Here is a 16,365-nt window from a genome sequence, read left to right on the forward strand (position 1 = left end):
AGCTTTTTTTTTTGTAAATTAGAGAGCAGTGGCTCTGCCAGCCCATATAATGCTGCTTCTCTTTGCTTTCCCACACAAATCAACTCTCTTTTTCTTTTTCTTCTTTTTTTGTGTGTGTTGTCCCCTTCATGTAACACGAAAGGGAATAATTTTTTTTTTTTGTGAGACAAAAGGTCCTGATTGACTTTTAATTATCATCATTTTAGAAGACCCCACAGATGTTCATTATCTCTCATTTCACACGAATCGTTGTTGCAGTCGTCGGGCAGAAAAAACCTTGCATGTCCAAAAAATGAATATTTGAACCCATTGAACCCAATATTTGAACCGGGAAAGCATAAATGTATTTAGCTATAATATAGCTAAATAAAATGATGCTTTCCCGGTTATATCATATACAGTATATAGCAACATTATCAGAAAACTTAGGATTTAAAGCAGTGGTTCTCAAAAATAGCAGATCTACAAGCTCACAGCGCATCATTTCGTGCTGCGCTGCGAGCTTGTAGATCTGCTATTTTATTATATTTTTTTAGAACTAGTGATTTAGAAGGCATTTGTAGAATCGGTCTCAGGTCTTATTTGGTTAAAATAGTGAAAATAGCAGATCTACAAGTTCACAACGTGTCGCATATCTTCACTCATTTTTTGTGACACTCTTGTTACAACAAAGTGGGGTGTTAATCTATGCAAAAAAGTTGAAATATGGAGATACGAGGTTTGTGCCCGACGGCGACGATAATGGTTGTTGTGGCTGTCGCCATGGAAACGCTCCATCAGTTTTTATTTACATGTAAGTGGCGAGTACTAGTTGTACAAACTACAAAATGCTCAGATGATGATGATGATGGTGGTGTTCAGTCTAACCACAGCATCCCCGCTCTGCATGGGTCCAACGCTCGCTGAGAATAGTTAATAATACTAATTGATTCAATCGACAATTAGATAATCGGTCCTCGATCATTAAAACAAATAATAATAATCTTTCCCTATTTTGGGGGCGGCTCAGTGGCCAGCTCAGTGACCTTGTGGTTAGAGTGTCCACCCTGAGATTGGGAGGTCGGGGTTCGATTCATGCCAAAGACTATAGAAATGGGACCCCATGCCTCCCTGCTTGGCACTCAGCATCAAGGGTTGGATTGGGGGTAAGTCCCTGCGACATATACTAGCATCATGTACTTGTACATCATGTCCAGGGACTGTACAGTACTTGTACAGTCAAGAAAATGACTGTACAAGAAAATCAAATGAAATAGTGACGATAGCAAATCTAAAAGCACACAACGCGTTGCAACGTGTCACCCTCGCAATGCAACGTGTCGCCTCTCGATTATTCGATTCATCTAAAAAAAATGATCAAAGAGTGACCATGATCTGGTACCGCCCACATTTAGAACAAACATGGGAACATTCTCATTCTACTGCTCTGCCACCAACATGTGGAATGACCTGACACCATCCATTAAAGGATGTGGAACACAAAAAAAAGGCCTGGAAATAAGATCTATCAGGAGTCCACAAGGGGAGGGAAATGTAATCTCTTTTGTACATAATAGTGTTTGTATTTTGCTGATGACATGTGTACATATTGTGTACATTTTTGCATGCTATGTTGATGAATTGAATACTTAGGACCACAATGGAAACAAGTCCCCCCTTTTTGGTGTTATCCTTTTAGCTTTAATGTCTTACTGCACCACGTGCTGTTTTACATTTCTGGTATTCAATCAATCACTCCAAAAAGCCGCCTCACTACAGAAACAGGAGATAGGCTCCTGTACCTATTGGCCACATGGCTCCACAAGGCTTAGATTTTGGGCATGCCATTATGGGTGAAAATTAAAAAGAAAAAATCGAATGAAAGAGTGAAGATGCAGTAGCAAATCTAAAAGCTCACAACGCGGTTGCAACTTGTCACGTATTGCAACGTGTCGCCTCTAGATTAATCGGGGAAAAAATTGCAATAGAATAATCGCTAATAAGCAGTAGTGGAAGAAGTACTCAGATATTTTACTTAAGTAAAAGTACCAATACCACAGCATAAAGTATGCCAATAAAGTATTGGCATCAAAATATACTTAAAGTACCAAAAGTAAAAGCACTAAAATGTTTGAAAATAGCAGATCTACAAGCTCACAACACGTCGCGGTGCGACGTGTTGTGAGCTTGTACTGTAGATCGGCTATTTTCAAATAGCCTGTGTATAAAATAGAGCTAAAATGGTTGATGTATGTTTTATAATATAATAATTTATATCTCAAAGTAACTAAAGTTTTCAGATAATTGTAGTGGAGTAGAAGTACAATATTTGCCTCTGAGATGTAGTGGAGTAGAAGTAAAAGTATTGGAAATTGGAAATACTCCAGTAAAGTAAAAAAAAATCCTCAAAAGTGTACTTAAGTAACAGTACTTGAGTAAATGTATAGTCACTTTACATCACTGGTGACAGCCTTAACCCTTTAAGACCTGGAACGCATCTGTGTCACTTTAGATTTCTTTGGCTATTCAAAAATAGCAGATATACAAGCTCATAGCGCTGCACTCTGTACTCTCCACCACTGCTAATAAGAAAAAAATCTGAGCTCTTCTTCCACACCACTGCATGATGTGTGTGTGTGTGTGTGTGTGTGTGTGTGTGTGTGTGTGTGTGTGTGTGTGTGTGTGTGTGTGTGTGTGTGTGTGTGTGTGTGTGTGTGTGTGTGTGTGTGTGTCTCTACTGTCTCTAACACACCTCCTCCACTGCAGCTCAAACCTCTCGGCCCACATAGCAATTTTCAACAGTCTGTAACATTTTCCATGTATAAACTTGAAACCTGCCGTTGCCACTTCTGTGTGCCGTTTGAACCTTTGGAGTGTTTCTGTGTTTTCTAACCTATAAATCACCCGGCGACAGCTGTTGTGAGCTGGGAAACAACGCAGGTCCCATACAATCTGAGGCAGCCGCTCATAAAAGCACACAGCTGATGTCTGGAGGTAGACGCTGATGGTTGCCAGGCAATGTACAAAAGAGGGTTTTTTTTTTTGGGGGGGGGGGGGGGGGGTACTTCTCAAAATGTAATGCATTACATATTTTTTTTCATAATAACAAATACATACAATTTGTAGTACTTTCCTGTACAAGTTTCCTATTAATTATATTACGGAGGCTTTTATAACCTAATATTGCTGCTGTCGGTAAGAAACCCCTTATCTCCATATTCTAACTTTTTGTGTTTTGTCGTAAATGAATGCTCTACTTGAAGCGTCAAAAGTAGCAGTTCTACAAGCTCGAAACGCGGCGCGAAGCGACGCGCTTTGAACTTGTCGATCTGCTACTTTTGATGTTTTTGAATTTGAAGAGACGATATATGTTCTTCGCTAAATGCCTAAAAATCTCAAATCTAGTTAACCATTATAAACTGAAAACGATATAAACATCCTGTTTCAACACCTTAAAGGGATAGTTCACCCCCAAAATAATGTTTTTTCTATCGATTACTCACCCCATCCATGGAGCCTTGAATTCATGGATATATATATATATATATATATATATATATATATATATATATATATATATATATAATTTATTTTTTTGTCGCATTCCTAAGCCAATAGTTCGACGACCGGCGGAGACTCCGGTATAGGAGACTCAAAGAGTCTCCATTTCCATTGAGTCTCCCGCCGGTCATCAAATAATTGGCTTAGGAGTGCGACAAAACACCTAATAATCTCCATGAAAGTCAAGGCTACATGGGGTGACTAATTGATAGAAAATAAGTATTTTTGGGGGTGAACTATCCCTTTAATTCTATATTTTACTCCTTTACTTTCTATTATTGTGCTCCTTTAGTGTCTGTGTGTTGGCTGTGTCTGGTATACAGCAGTGGTTTACAGCAGTGCCAAGAGGCTGAGCTGAAGTATTAGACACACATGGCTTTAGAAGGAAGGGGACTTTGATTCAGTGTGAATGTGGCAGCCAGGCTGTGTATAATAGTACTGTTTATGCCTCCAAGGTTCTATTAATCCATTAAGACCTGGAACTTATCTGTGTGTCATTTTAAGATTTCTTTGGCTATTCAAAAATAGCAGATATACAAGCTCATAGCGCGGCGGGGTTTGCAAATCTTTGAATATACATATATTTTTAAAGCAAACGTTTGTAACTCACATTTTTGCTTCTGGGGGATTATACGAATGTCTTCTAAATCCCAACAGTTTTTTGAAAAATATGTTGTTATGTCAGTGCTTCTCAAACGTATTCATGTCAAGGACCCCCAAATTATATGTATTTGGCCACGAACCCCCATCTCAAAATATGTTGTTCCAGCCCCCCCCCCCCCCCAGAAGCAAAGATTTGAGTTACAAATGTTCGCTTTAAAAAATATATATTCAAAGATTTGCACAAAACGTGTTCACGATTTTTCAAAAATAGCAGATCTACAAGCTCGCTATGAGCTTGTAGATCTGCTATTTTTGAATAGCCAAAATAAATGTAAAAAAATGACACAAATGCGTTCCCGGATTGAATGGCTTAAAGACTACAGTGCCACAGTTAATAATACAGCCCCCGAGTGCACTTTCTGTCCTTCCACCCCAATTTGAAGGGATTTGCATAAAACGTCCACATGCCTGCTTCACATCATCATGGAGTCAGTCAGAGAAAAGACACTCTCTGATCCCCGATCCTTACAGTTTGCGCTGGACCGCCCGCCGCCTTTGAAGAACATCCACATGCAACGGATCCAGTGTTTTGCATAAACACACAACCAGTGATGTAAAGTAACTAAGTACATTTACTCAAGTACTGTACTTTTAGTAAAATGTTTTGGTATTTTTTTACTTTACTGGAGTATTTCCAATTTTCAGTACTTTACTACTGGCAAATATTATACTTTTACTCCACCGCAATTATTTGAAAACTGTAGTTACTGGTTACTTTGTAGATTTTGATTATTATTTCCAAAATATGCATTTCAGCCCTATATACATTTCGGCCATTTGAAAATAGCCGATCTACAAGCTATTTTCAAAAGATTTTTTAGACATTTTATAGATTTGAAAACTTGTGAAATGGGACATACTGCATAATGAGTAATTTTACTTTTGTACTTTAAATATATTTTGATACCAATACTTTTGTACTTTTACTGAAGTACATTTTTTATTCCGGACTTTTACTTGTAACAGAGTATTTCTACATTGCAGTATTGATACTTTTACTTAAGTAACACATTTGAGTACTTGTTCCACTACTGAAGGGATCCAGTGTTTCGCAGAAGCACACAAGCAACGACAACATTTCTATCTCTGGCGAATGGGTTGCGACGCTGTAAAGTCCCACTGGCCCAGAAAAAAAGAAGACTATCTATAAAAATAAGAAAGATATTATTATAATATTCCCTCTGTCATCATCACTTTGCTACTTAAAATAGCCGCTGTATTCTCACCCCTTTTAACACTGTTTCTTGTCAGCTGTTAGGTTTAACTGTGTTTTTTTTTAAATGTAGGTTAAATATGCATTGTTGAACCTCGTCAAAGAAATATATCGTCGCTGTCAGTAACCTCTTATCTCCATATTGGAACGTTTTGTGTTTTTTTCGTAAATTAACGCCCTATACTTGATCATACTACAGCGTCACACAAAAGCGTCAGAAGTAGCAGATCTACAAGCTCGAAGCGCGGCACAAAGCGACACGTTTCGAGCTTGTAGATCTGCTACTTTTGCAGTTTTTTTTTTTTTTATCCTGGAAAGTAACAGTTTTGGACATATGAGGTTTCCACATAAACCTGATACCCCGTTATACACTCACCCCCAATGCAGACCCAGTGCAGGTGCACCGTGTTTTTTTTGTTTTTTTGTATACATTTGTGCCAGATTCAAAGAAAAAGATTTGTAATACTCGAGTCACCCTAATTTGCGGGGGGGAAAAACAGCTGGAGGCTATAATATGTTGTTCCTGTTGGCTTCAGTGACGAAATTATTTATGAAGTTTGTTTCACGATGACTGAATATCATGCTCATCATCATGAGTAATATCCATGGCTAAGTGTTAGTGTTTTGGGCCGGGCCGGGCCGGGCGCCGCACACTGTTATAAAATGCATGGGAACATTTCAGAGGCCATTTTGATTTGTTTTGGAGCTTGTTTTTTTTTTGTGACCCATTGATGTCGATCCAGTAAATTCAGACCAAAGCATTCATAAGCCTGGCTAAAGATTATAGTTGTTGTGACTTCAAGGTCTTGAACCTAAAAGACAAATAGGATGATTCAAGACAACAGTCTAGCAATGCAATGAGGTTTCTGCCGCAACAAAGGCTCAGACATGCAATCTTTCTTTTTTTATTTCATTGTCCTCAGTGATATACAGCCCACAATGGAAGAGTCATCTAAGAACTTCTGGAGATGGCATGTTCCAGATCTGAAGCTGAAGTCACAGGAAGGGTGACAGCACTGTTCCCTGGGGAACTCCGGTTAGTTTTTGTCTAGTTTTGTCGACTAAATATCATAAAATTATAGTCGACTAAATCTACAGTTGATTTAGTCGACTAAAATGCGTTTTGGCGGTGCCTTGATGGCATCGTAATGGCTGATTTTACACTTGGTTGCATGCTGAAAATAGCCGATCTACAAGCTCACAACGCGTCGCAGCGCGACGCGTTGTGAGCTTGTAGATCAACACCTGAGTGCAACCAAACATAACATTACTTGTCTTTTAGTTCTACTGGATCTCTTCTCCACTCGTCCCTCACTAACATTTTTGTCTTTTTATTTGTTGACGAAATTGTCAATATATTTAGTCTTAGTTTTAGTCATCGTAGCTTAGTTTTTATTTAGTCTTCATTTAGTTTTCGGCAGTGAAAAAAACTATTCGTCATAGTTTTAGTCGACGAAATCAACCCTGAATCCAGGCCACCATGTTGTGGTCCACCTGCATGGATGTAAGCTTCTCAGCAAGCAGGGGGGGGGGCTGGATGGTATTAAACACACTGGAGAAGTCGAGGAACATGATCCTCACCGTGCTCCCCTTCTTCTCCATGTGTGAGCTAAGCCCTCTGCAGCATGCAGACGATGGCATCCTCCACTCCAACCTTGGCTCTCTCGAAGGTCTTCGTGACATGAGAGGTCAGTACCACTGGCCTGTAGTCATTGTATGCACTCCTTTAGGCACTGGAACTATGCAGGATGTTTCCCATCGCTCAGGCACCTTCTTCAGTCTCAGTGAGAGGTTGAAGACATGCTCGAACACCAGCTGTTCTGCACACGTCCTCAGCACCCTTGGCCTGAGATGCCGTCCGGCCCTGCAGACTTGCCCTGGTGTAACCTTGTTTTTTTGTGAGTGACCCATTGATGTCGATCCAGTAAATTCAGACGAAAGAATTCATAAGCCTGGGTAAAGATTATATTTGTGACTTCAAGGTCTTGACCCTAAAGGAAAAATAGGATGATTCAAGACAACAGTCTAGCAATGCAATGAGGTTTCTGCCGCAACAAAGGCTCAGACATGAAATCTTTCTCTTTTTTTCTTGTTTTCAAACAGTTCAACTAGCCGATCGATCTACATCCGACACGTTGTGAGCTTGTAGACTGGCCATTTGAACTATTTGATTTTTTTTTTTAAATAGTAAAAAATGGCAAAGAAGTTTAGGGATAATGGGTAAAGCAGCACCCAAATATGTGGTATGCGCCTTAAAGGTAGCTGGGTAAGTGATTTTCTTCGGTTAAAATAAGTGTTAAATAGCTCTATATTCTGATAGTACTCATTGCTATAGAGTGTTTGTTCAGTAACTCTTTATTAAACTGAAAATGCATTTTCAGGTCGGGATACCAATTTTATCCAATCAGGATGCAGAACTCAGACAGGATACAGATTAACCGAGTGAAATTGGAAGTGATGACACAAAGAAATGAGCAGTTTAAAAAAAAAACTAGAACAATATAAAAATGAAGCTAATAACTGGGTATACTCCCGCCTGATTGGCTGAAATGTTGTCACCTACCTGAAAATGTATTTTCTGTTTATTAAAGAGCTGGAGAGACATGGAGACTCCTGTTACTGAACAAACACTTAATAGCAATGATTACTATCAGAACATAGAGCTTTAATCAAAAAACTAACGAAGACAATTCACTAACCCTACCTTTAACCGCTAGGCCATCGGGGCCTCCATGCAATCTTTCTCAGACCAATTCATTTACGGTAGATGATATATTGAGGAACACAGGCAGGCAACTCCAGGTCCCTTGGGGATGAAGAGAAGGGACCGAGTACAGAACGGTTTCTACCCTGTGATCTGATGCAGAATTACATACAGACCGTTCAGACGGAACAGTGTGAATCTGAATGTGCTATATGCCTATATGCAGGAGCCTTTTCAGCAGATAATGGAGGTACTTTTCTGTCTGCACAATGAAATGAACTTCCTTTAACCGATTCAAACCGGGAACGCATCTGTGTAACCACTTTATCCATATTGTATACTTTGGGCTATATAAAATTAGCAGATATACAAGCTCATAGCGCAGCACTCAGTGCCGCACTATGAGCTTGTAGATCTGCTATTTTTTTTTAAATCGTGGAAAAGTTGCAAATCGTTGAATGTTTTAAAGCAATTTTTTTTACTCCGATCTGTGCTTCTGGGGGGTCCCTGGAACAACATATTTTGAGATGGGGGTCCGTGGCCAAATACATATCATTTTGGGGGTCCTTGACATGGAAAAAGTTTGAGAACCACTGATATTATAGCAACATAAGTTTTTTCAAAAAACTTTTAGGATTTAGATGATATTTATAGAATCCCTAGAAGCAAAGATTTGAGTTAAAAAGGTTTGCCTTAAAAAAAACATATATATTATATTCAAAGATTTGCACAAATGTTCAAGATTTTTCTAAAATAACAGCTCTACAAGCTCATAGCTTGTAGATCTGCTATTTTTGAATAGCCAAAGAAAAATAAAAAAATGTCACAGATTCTCTCCCGGTCTAAGTGGGTTAAGTGTTATTTTGGCGGTGTCTGGCTCTGTGGAGAACCAATAGTCTGGTCTTCCTGGTCTGATAGATGATAGACAGCTCTTTATACGTTTGATGGCTTCAAGTCTGGGATTTTCTGGTTCGTGACTTTGAGAGAGTTCATGGTCATCTCATACATATTTGATATCGGCTGCTACGTGACGCCTTTCACTTTGGCTCAATAGACTGAGGCATACTCTACCTTAAATTGGATAGTGGTCTGTTTTGATTTGTTTTTTTCCACCCTCTATTTCTTTTTATTAGTAGACCTTTTATGTGCAAATCATGGGTAGCGCCTGTACATAACCTAATTTCACCCACTCCTTTACACCCTTGAACTTGTGAAATGACAAATAAAGTAAAGTTAAGCATCTGTTAATTCAGTCTGGCTCAAACTCTTCTCAGATGGGTGTCCGCGGCCAAATACTTAGGAAGCGCTGATGTAGGAAGCCCTAATGGGACCAAAAAGCCTCATTTAAAACTACATAAAACACCTGGACCAGGTGGAAAGATGTGTTCAAACGGCTACAGACACAAAATAGATCCCACTTTGTGAACATTTGAACCCGTAGGGACATTAGGAGTGAAGGCTTTCTCACGGAAGAAGGAACAAGCTTGTCTTTTACTAAACTTGAATTCATTTTGTCTGACAGATAAGAATGATGATAAGGGGTCTGCTGACCTGTAGTAGCCTCCTCGCATAGCTGTCCTGAATCCCACCAGTTCAGTTTGGACTAAATGTGTGGGCTATAAGAGAAATGACAGTACATGTTTTGCCCAGGGATCCAAACTAGTGAAAACAGCAGATCTACAAGCTCACAAAAACACGTAGCTTCGCGCCGCGTTATTAAACAATGATGATTAAAGGGATAGTTCACCCAAAAAAATACTTTTCTTCTATCGATTAGTCACCCCATGGAGACTTGAATTCCAAAGATTTTTTTGTTGTTCCTGTCGCATTCCTAAGTCAATAATTTGATGTCCAGCGGTTCCGGTAGCAGACACAAAGAGTCTCCTTTGTATCTCCTACCGGAACCGCTACCGGTCATCAAATTATTGGCTTAGGAATGCGATGAATATCCATGAATTCAAGTATCCATGGGGTGAATAATCGATTGAATTTTTTATTTTATTTTGGGGGTGAACTACAGTATCTCTAAAAATGAAATAATTATATACAAGGCTGGCACACTTGGTTATACATTGCATAATTATCTAAAATCACTCATAAATCACTCAGCCTCCACAGCTGTAGTACATTATCACATCGGCCCCTCTTCTTTCGGCTGTTCCGGCTGCAGCAGATCGGTGTTCAAAACAAAACCAAAAAAACACACGAGTCGTGTTCCCCTTTCAAGTGATGGAGAGGAATGTGTGTGTGTGTACAGAAACACAGAGGTGTTGCTCTGTACCTCTCAGCACTCAGTCATCACACGCTCGCGCGCGCGCACACACACACACACACACACACACACACACACACACACACACCACACACACCACACACACCACACACACCACACACACCACACACACACACAAACACACACACACACACACACGCACACACGCACACACGTTTGTATTTCTATACTTGTGAAGACATCGAGACGTTAGGATGCCATTGAAAATTGCAACTAAGTATAAATGAGGCTCTATAACCCCAACCCTTTAAACCTGACCTCTAAGTCTAAATGCTTAATCCCATAATCCTAACCAACCTAAATCTCTTTAACCATTAGACAATAATTGCTCTTGTGAGGAGCAGGACATTGGTCCTCATACAATGTCTATTTCTCAAATTCAATCCCCCAGAACCACGGCAGAACAGTGAAGCGGCCAAGCCTGGTGGTCAAATCTGATATTGCAACACTTCCGCATTTTGCGCGTGCATCTGCCGTTTGTGCGCCTGCTCACGACTTGTCACGACCCATGGAACCAATGGAATGGACCCATGGAACCAATGGAATGGACCCATGGAACCAATGACCACGACCCATGGAACCAATATGTCTTACTTCCGGGTAATTCAAAACGCCACTGAGCAATTTCATTGAAATGAATAGCTGGGGGCGGGGCAATCCACCCTCTAGATTTATTATAACTCTATGCTCAAATTCCACTGTGTTTGCGAGGACATTTGGTGCTCACAAGTATAGTAACACACCCACCCACGCACGCACGGACACACAGACGCACAGACGCGCACACGCACACGCACACACACACACACACACACACACACACACACACACACACACACACAGCCTGTTGCTGCTGGCGGAAAAGTAAAGCAAACACAGAGACATTAGGGCATCAGGTACGACATGATGATTTTACTCCACTGTTGATCTAACCTGCAATTACCTCCATGCAGGTCTGGGTCAGCTGGAAGTACACTTACAACACACACGTTGGTATTACTACACTTGTGAGGACGTCGACATTTTTTATGAATGATGCCTGAGGAAGATCTATGGACAAAAACGTTGTCCTGAATAGAGTTTATTGTGCAATATTTGGCCTTCACAAGTATAGTAATATGTGCACACACACACACACACACACACACACACACACACACACACACACACACACACACACACACACACACACACACACACACACACACACACACACACACACACACACACACACACACACACACACACACACACACACACACACACCTGTTCTTCTCTTTTGTTCCCATATATATTGCATGTCGTGAAAGTTCAGGCGTCCACAGGCCGCTCCAGGAACCCCTGCCTCTCCAAACAGAGTCTGGCTGCTCTGTAATCAGCCACACAATGACCGTGTGAATCTTACACTAACCGCCAGTTTGGCAAATGTTTACCGTCTGGCACACAACAGACTGGCAGTCTGGTCTGGTCTGTGTCTTGTCTCACACATTAAATAAGTGGTTTTCTCAAACGTTGTAATTTCAGGACATTGAGGCCTCTATCTTGTGCCTTACCCCTCACGCCTAAACTTTTTAGGCATTTTTTATTTTTTACTATTTTGAAAAACAATTTATGATATTTTCATGCAATGTATGATTAAAGTACATTGATTTCACAACCCTCTCCTCCGTTCATTTTTGTAGTGCTCGGGTCTTTTTCCTGACTTTGATCTCTTTCAATACCTGCGTAATTTGCTCATTAACGAGGAGTTTCATGTGCCTTTGTGTGCAAGAAAGTGTGACCCTTTGAACTGCGTTGATGTGCTGAGGCTCCCACACGTTTCCACGGATAAGACTTTCATTTCATGTCTTCTGAACGGCAATACAATAAGATAGGAGCTAGTGTTTATTCCTACAGTACAGTAGCTCCCTCTGAGAGCTGGTGAACTGTCGTTGACCTGTGTGTACAGTTCATTGAGTGAGACTGTGTTGGTTCATTCTATAAGTGACTGCCTCTTTGGCTGTTTGGCTTTGTGACTCTTTACTCAATGGTGTAAAGTAACGTAAAGTACTAAAGTAAAGTACTTTTACTCAAGTACTGTACTCGAGTACAATTTTGAGGTACTTTTGTAATTTACTGGAGTATTTCCAATTTTCAATACTTTTACTTCTACTCCACTACATACAGGCAAATATTGTTATTCCACTACAATTGTTTGAAAACTTTAGTTACTAATTACTGTCAGAGATGCAGACTCTCTGGGCATTTTTTAATCTAGGCTAAAAACCTATATTTTCCCCCTGCATTATGGTTCCCCCTAGTTTTATTGAATTTATTGCTACGTGGTTTATTGCTACGTTCTTGCCCTCTGATTTTAAATATTGTTCAAAATGTATTTTCTTTTCTTTTTTTTTTGTCGTTCTGTACTTTTTCAGAACTGTGCAACTACGTCTTTTTTGTGGTATGACCTGTTGTGAAGTGCACAGAGACCCCTTGGGGTGATGTTGCACTATAAATACAAATAAACTGAACTGAACTGAAACTGAAACTACTTTGCAGATATTCATTATTATATCATGAAACATCCTTTTACCCCTTTGGGCCCATTTTATACATATAGGCTATTTGAAAATAGCCGATCTACAAGCTCACAACGCGTCGCATTGCGACGTGTTGTTGTAGATCAGCTTTAGTACTATTTTAGTACTTTCACTTTTGGTACTTTGAGTACATTTTGATGCCAATACTTTTGTACTTTTACTCAAGTAACATTTTGAACACAGGCCTTTTACTTGTAAATATATTTTATATTGTGGTATTGCTACTTTTACTTAAGTAAAACATCTGAGTACTTTTTCCACCACTGCTTTTTGTCAGGCACGCGCACCATGCACGTGAAAACTCCCTCCCCTTGCGCTGCTTGTACCTTTATTTCACAGAGAGGTGACAGATCTAATGGGAGACAGGTGTTATCACACAGCATCACACTACACTACACACCCACAGGCCATGTGTCAGCTCCAAGTTGTATGCTGTCACTACAGTATGCGGCGGCTTGGAGGCAAGCATGCTAAATTGGTTGTTAGAGTCACTTCTTACAGATCAAGATGCTTATGACAAGGAGAGGAGAGGAGGGGAGGGGAAGAGAGGGGAGGAGAGGGGATGAAGGGGAGAGGAACGGAGAGGAGAGATAGAAAGCCATTGTCATCGTATAAAATACAGCACATTTATTAGTGCTACTCCTAATGGACGCAATAAAAACACACGCACGCACGCGTGCACACACATGCGCGCGCACGCACACGCACACACACACACACACACACACACACACACACACACACACACACACACACACACACACACACACACACAGGTTTTAAAATAGCAACACAGTTCCAAAATACACACAGGTTCTAAAATACTAAGTAAGATAAACTGCAATATAATTGAGCCGTGGAGTAAGTGTACTTATTGCACTACTAGGCTAAATGAGAAAATAAATATTATTCCCCCAATATGAGCTACTGTTGGACTATAGGAACATTAGATTCTACACCGGTTCTAAAATAAGAGTGGAGAAGATTATTTTTTTACCAGTGACATATTAACTCATATTGACCAGGAACGCATCGGAGTGATTTTTTCATTCCAAGTTCTACAAGCTACGAACTTGTAAATCTGCAATTTCTATAATCATGAAAATGTGTGCAAATCTTTGAATATATATAAATGTTTTAAAGCAAAACAAATTTAACTCCGATCTGTGCTTCTGGGGGTCCCTGCAACAACATATTTTGAGATGGGGGGTCCACGGCCTAATACATTTTTGCATACAAAAATACAAATTTAGGGGGTCCTTGACATGGAAAAGGTTGGAGCACCACTGATATAGCAACATACTGTTAGGATTTAGAAAATATTTTTAGATATGTATTTGGCCGCGGACCCCCATCTCAAAATGTTTTGTTCCAGGGACCACCAGGAGCAAGGATTTCATTTACAAATGTTCGCTTTAAGAATATATATTCAAAGATTTGCACAAAGATTTTTCAAAAATAGCAGATCTACAAGCTCATAGCGCGGCACTCGGTGCTGCGCTATGAGCTTGTAGATCTGCTATTTTTGAATAGCCAAAGAAATCTTAAAAATGACACAGAAGCGTTCCCGGTCTTAATGGATTAAAGCACAGTCTATGATTCTGTGTCTGTGGCTTCCAAACAGCTATCACATGAATTGCTTTTTGCTCTATTTTTAACAAGAGGCTCTCTTTTTTTTAGGTTTTATTCAAGCTCAGATAAAAATAGAAAGGCACAAATATTCTCTGATGGTAGGGTAGGTACTTTGTTCATCGTCCCGGAGGGAAAACGTACAGTGTTACAAATATGTTACAGCGGCCCATGCACCTCATCACAAACAGCAACAAAGGAGGAGAATAACAACATAATTGACAGTGGAATAAAATAAAACGGACGTCTGAAAGTACAGTACAAATACAGAAAGAGTCCAGTGAAATGAACGTCCTCTCACCACTGCCTCTCAGGTGTTGGAGCCAGCCAGCTGAAGAAGGAGTTGTACACTTTATTACAGCTAGCAGAAATCTACTATACTGTTCTTTTAGTGCAGCGATCTTCAAACCCTTTGTTGCCCAAGGCAGTGGTTCTCAGGCAGCGGTGCTGAAACCTTTTCATATATCAAGGACCCACAAAATGATGTGCATTTGGCTGCGGAACCCCATCTGTAAAATATTTCGTGCCAGGGCCAGGGACCTCCAAGAAGTAAAGATTTGTGTAAAACAAATTTGCTTTAAACATCTATATATATTTAAAAATGTGCGCAAATTTACAGATTTTTGAAGTATAAGTATAAAAAATATAAGTATAAAATATGGTTAACCGTTAAAGTGGATAATGATTGTGAAGCTATATATAAAAATATATAATAAAAAAAAACTTTTAGAAAGTAGTGAAAATAGCAGATCTACAAGCTCACAGTAGTCACATTGCTGTGAGTAGATTGTCTATTCTCACTATAGTTTGGGTCCCAGAGACACATAAAATGTCTCTTTTGGGTCTCGAGCTTAAACGTTTGGGAACCCCTGACTGCGCTAAAGAACCTGAACCTCCTCAGGGAGGTTTCTCTAGAACAGTGGCTCTCAAAGTGGGGTCCGAGGACCCCCAGGGGTCCCTGAGGGGGTTCCAGGGGGTCCCCAGTTAAATGGGGAAGTGATGAAACGAGATCCACCTTATGGTACAGTACTTGGGGATGGGTAGTTCAATACTGTCGCTATTATTAAATTCTACTGCCCTCTGGTGGTGAAGAGGCGCAGCAGCACTCCAGAAATAACCTCAAACGATGTGGCATAAACTGTAGTCAGATTTATAGACTGTAATAAAAACTGTGACCATATAACCAGCGCTAGAAGCAGAATCCCATTTGGACCAACTGGATATACTGGTGCTGAGCTGGTCCTTTGGCCAGTCCATTAGCTGTTTAACTTCTACAACATGTATAAATCTGTCAGTCGATAAAACTTTGAAGGAGAAATAAGATGATTTATCTACTAGCCAAGTACCTGCAGTACCTGCAATATTTTGCCCATTTATCCAGTAAAAGCCTGGCTCAGCAGGACTTGGTAACAAATGAGAGAGTCCACACTGGTTCAAAATATGACATTGCTCTTTTATTAAACTAAGTAATGAAAATGAAAAGTAAGAAAATCAGTGTCAGAGTAGTCAGTTGTATGATGAAGGGGGAGGGGGGACACAAAACTTCTCTTCTGGGGGTCCCTGGCACAAAACATTTTCAGATGGGGGTCCGCGGCCAAATATAACGTGGATAAAAGTCTAATGGTACACTCTTCCATGATTAAATCATCAATGTATCCAGCAAGATAGCTGAGGTACAACTTGAGAGTTTGACATCAATGTATGAGACCCGGGTACTTGGGAAGGCGGAAGCTATTAGTTACTA

Source organism: Gymnoscopelus braueri, assembly GCF_963280865.1.
Source record: "Gymnoscopelus braueri genome assembly, chromosome: 8".
Taxonomy (NCBI): domain Eukaryota; kingdom Metazoa; phylum Chordata; class Actinopteri; order Myctophiformes; family Myctophidae; genus Gymnoscopelus; species Gymnoscopelus braueri.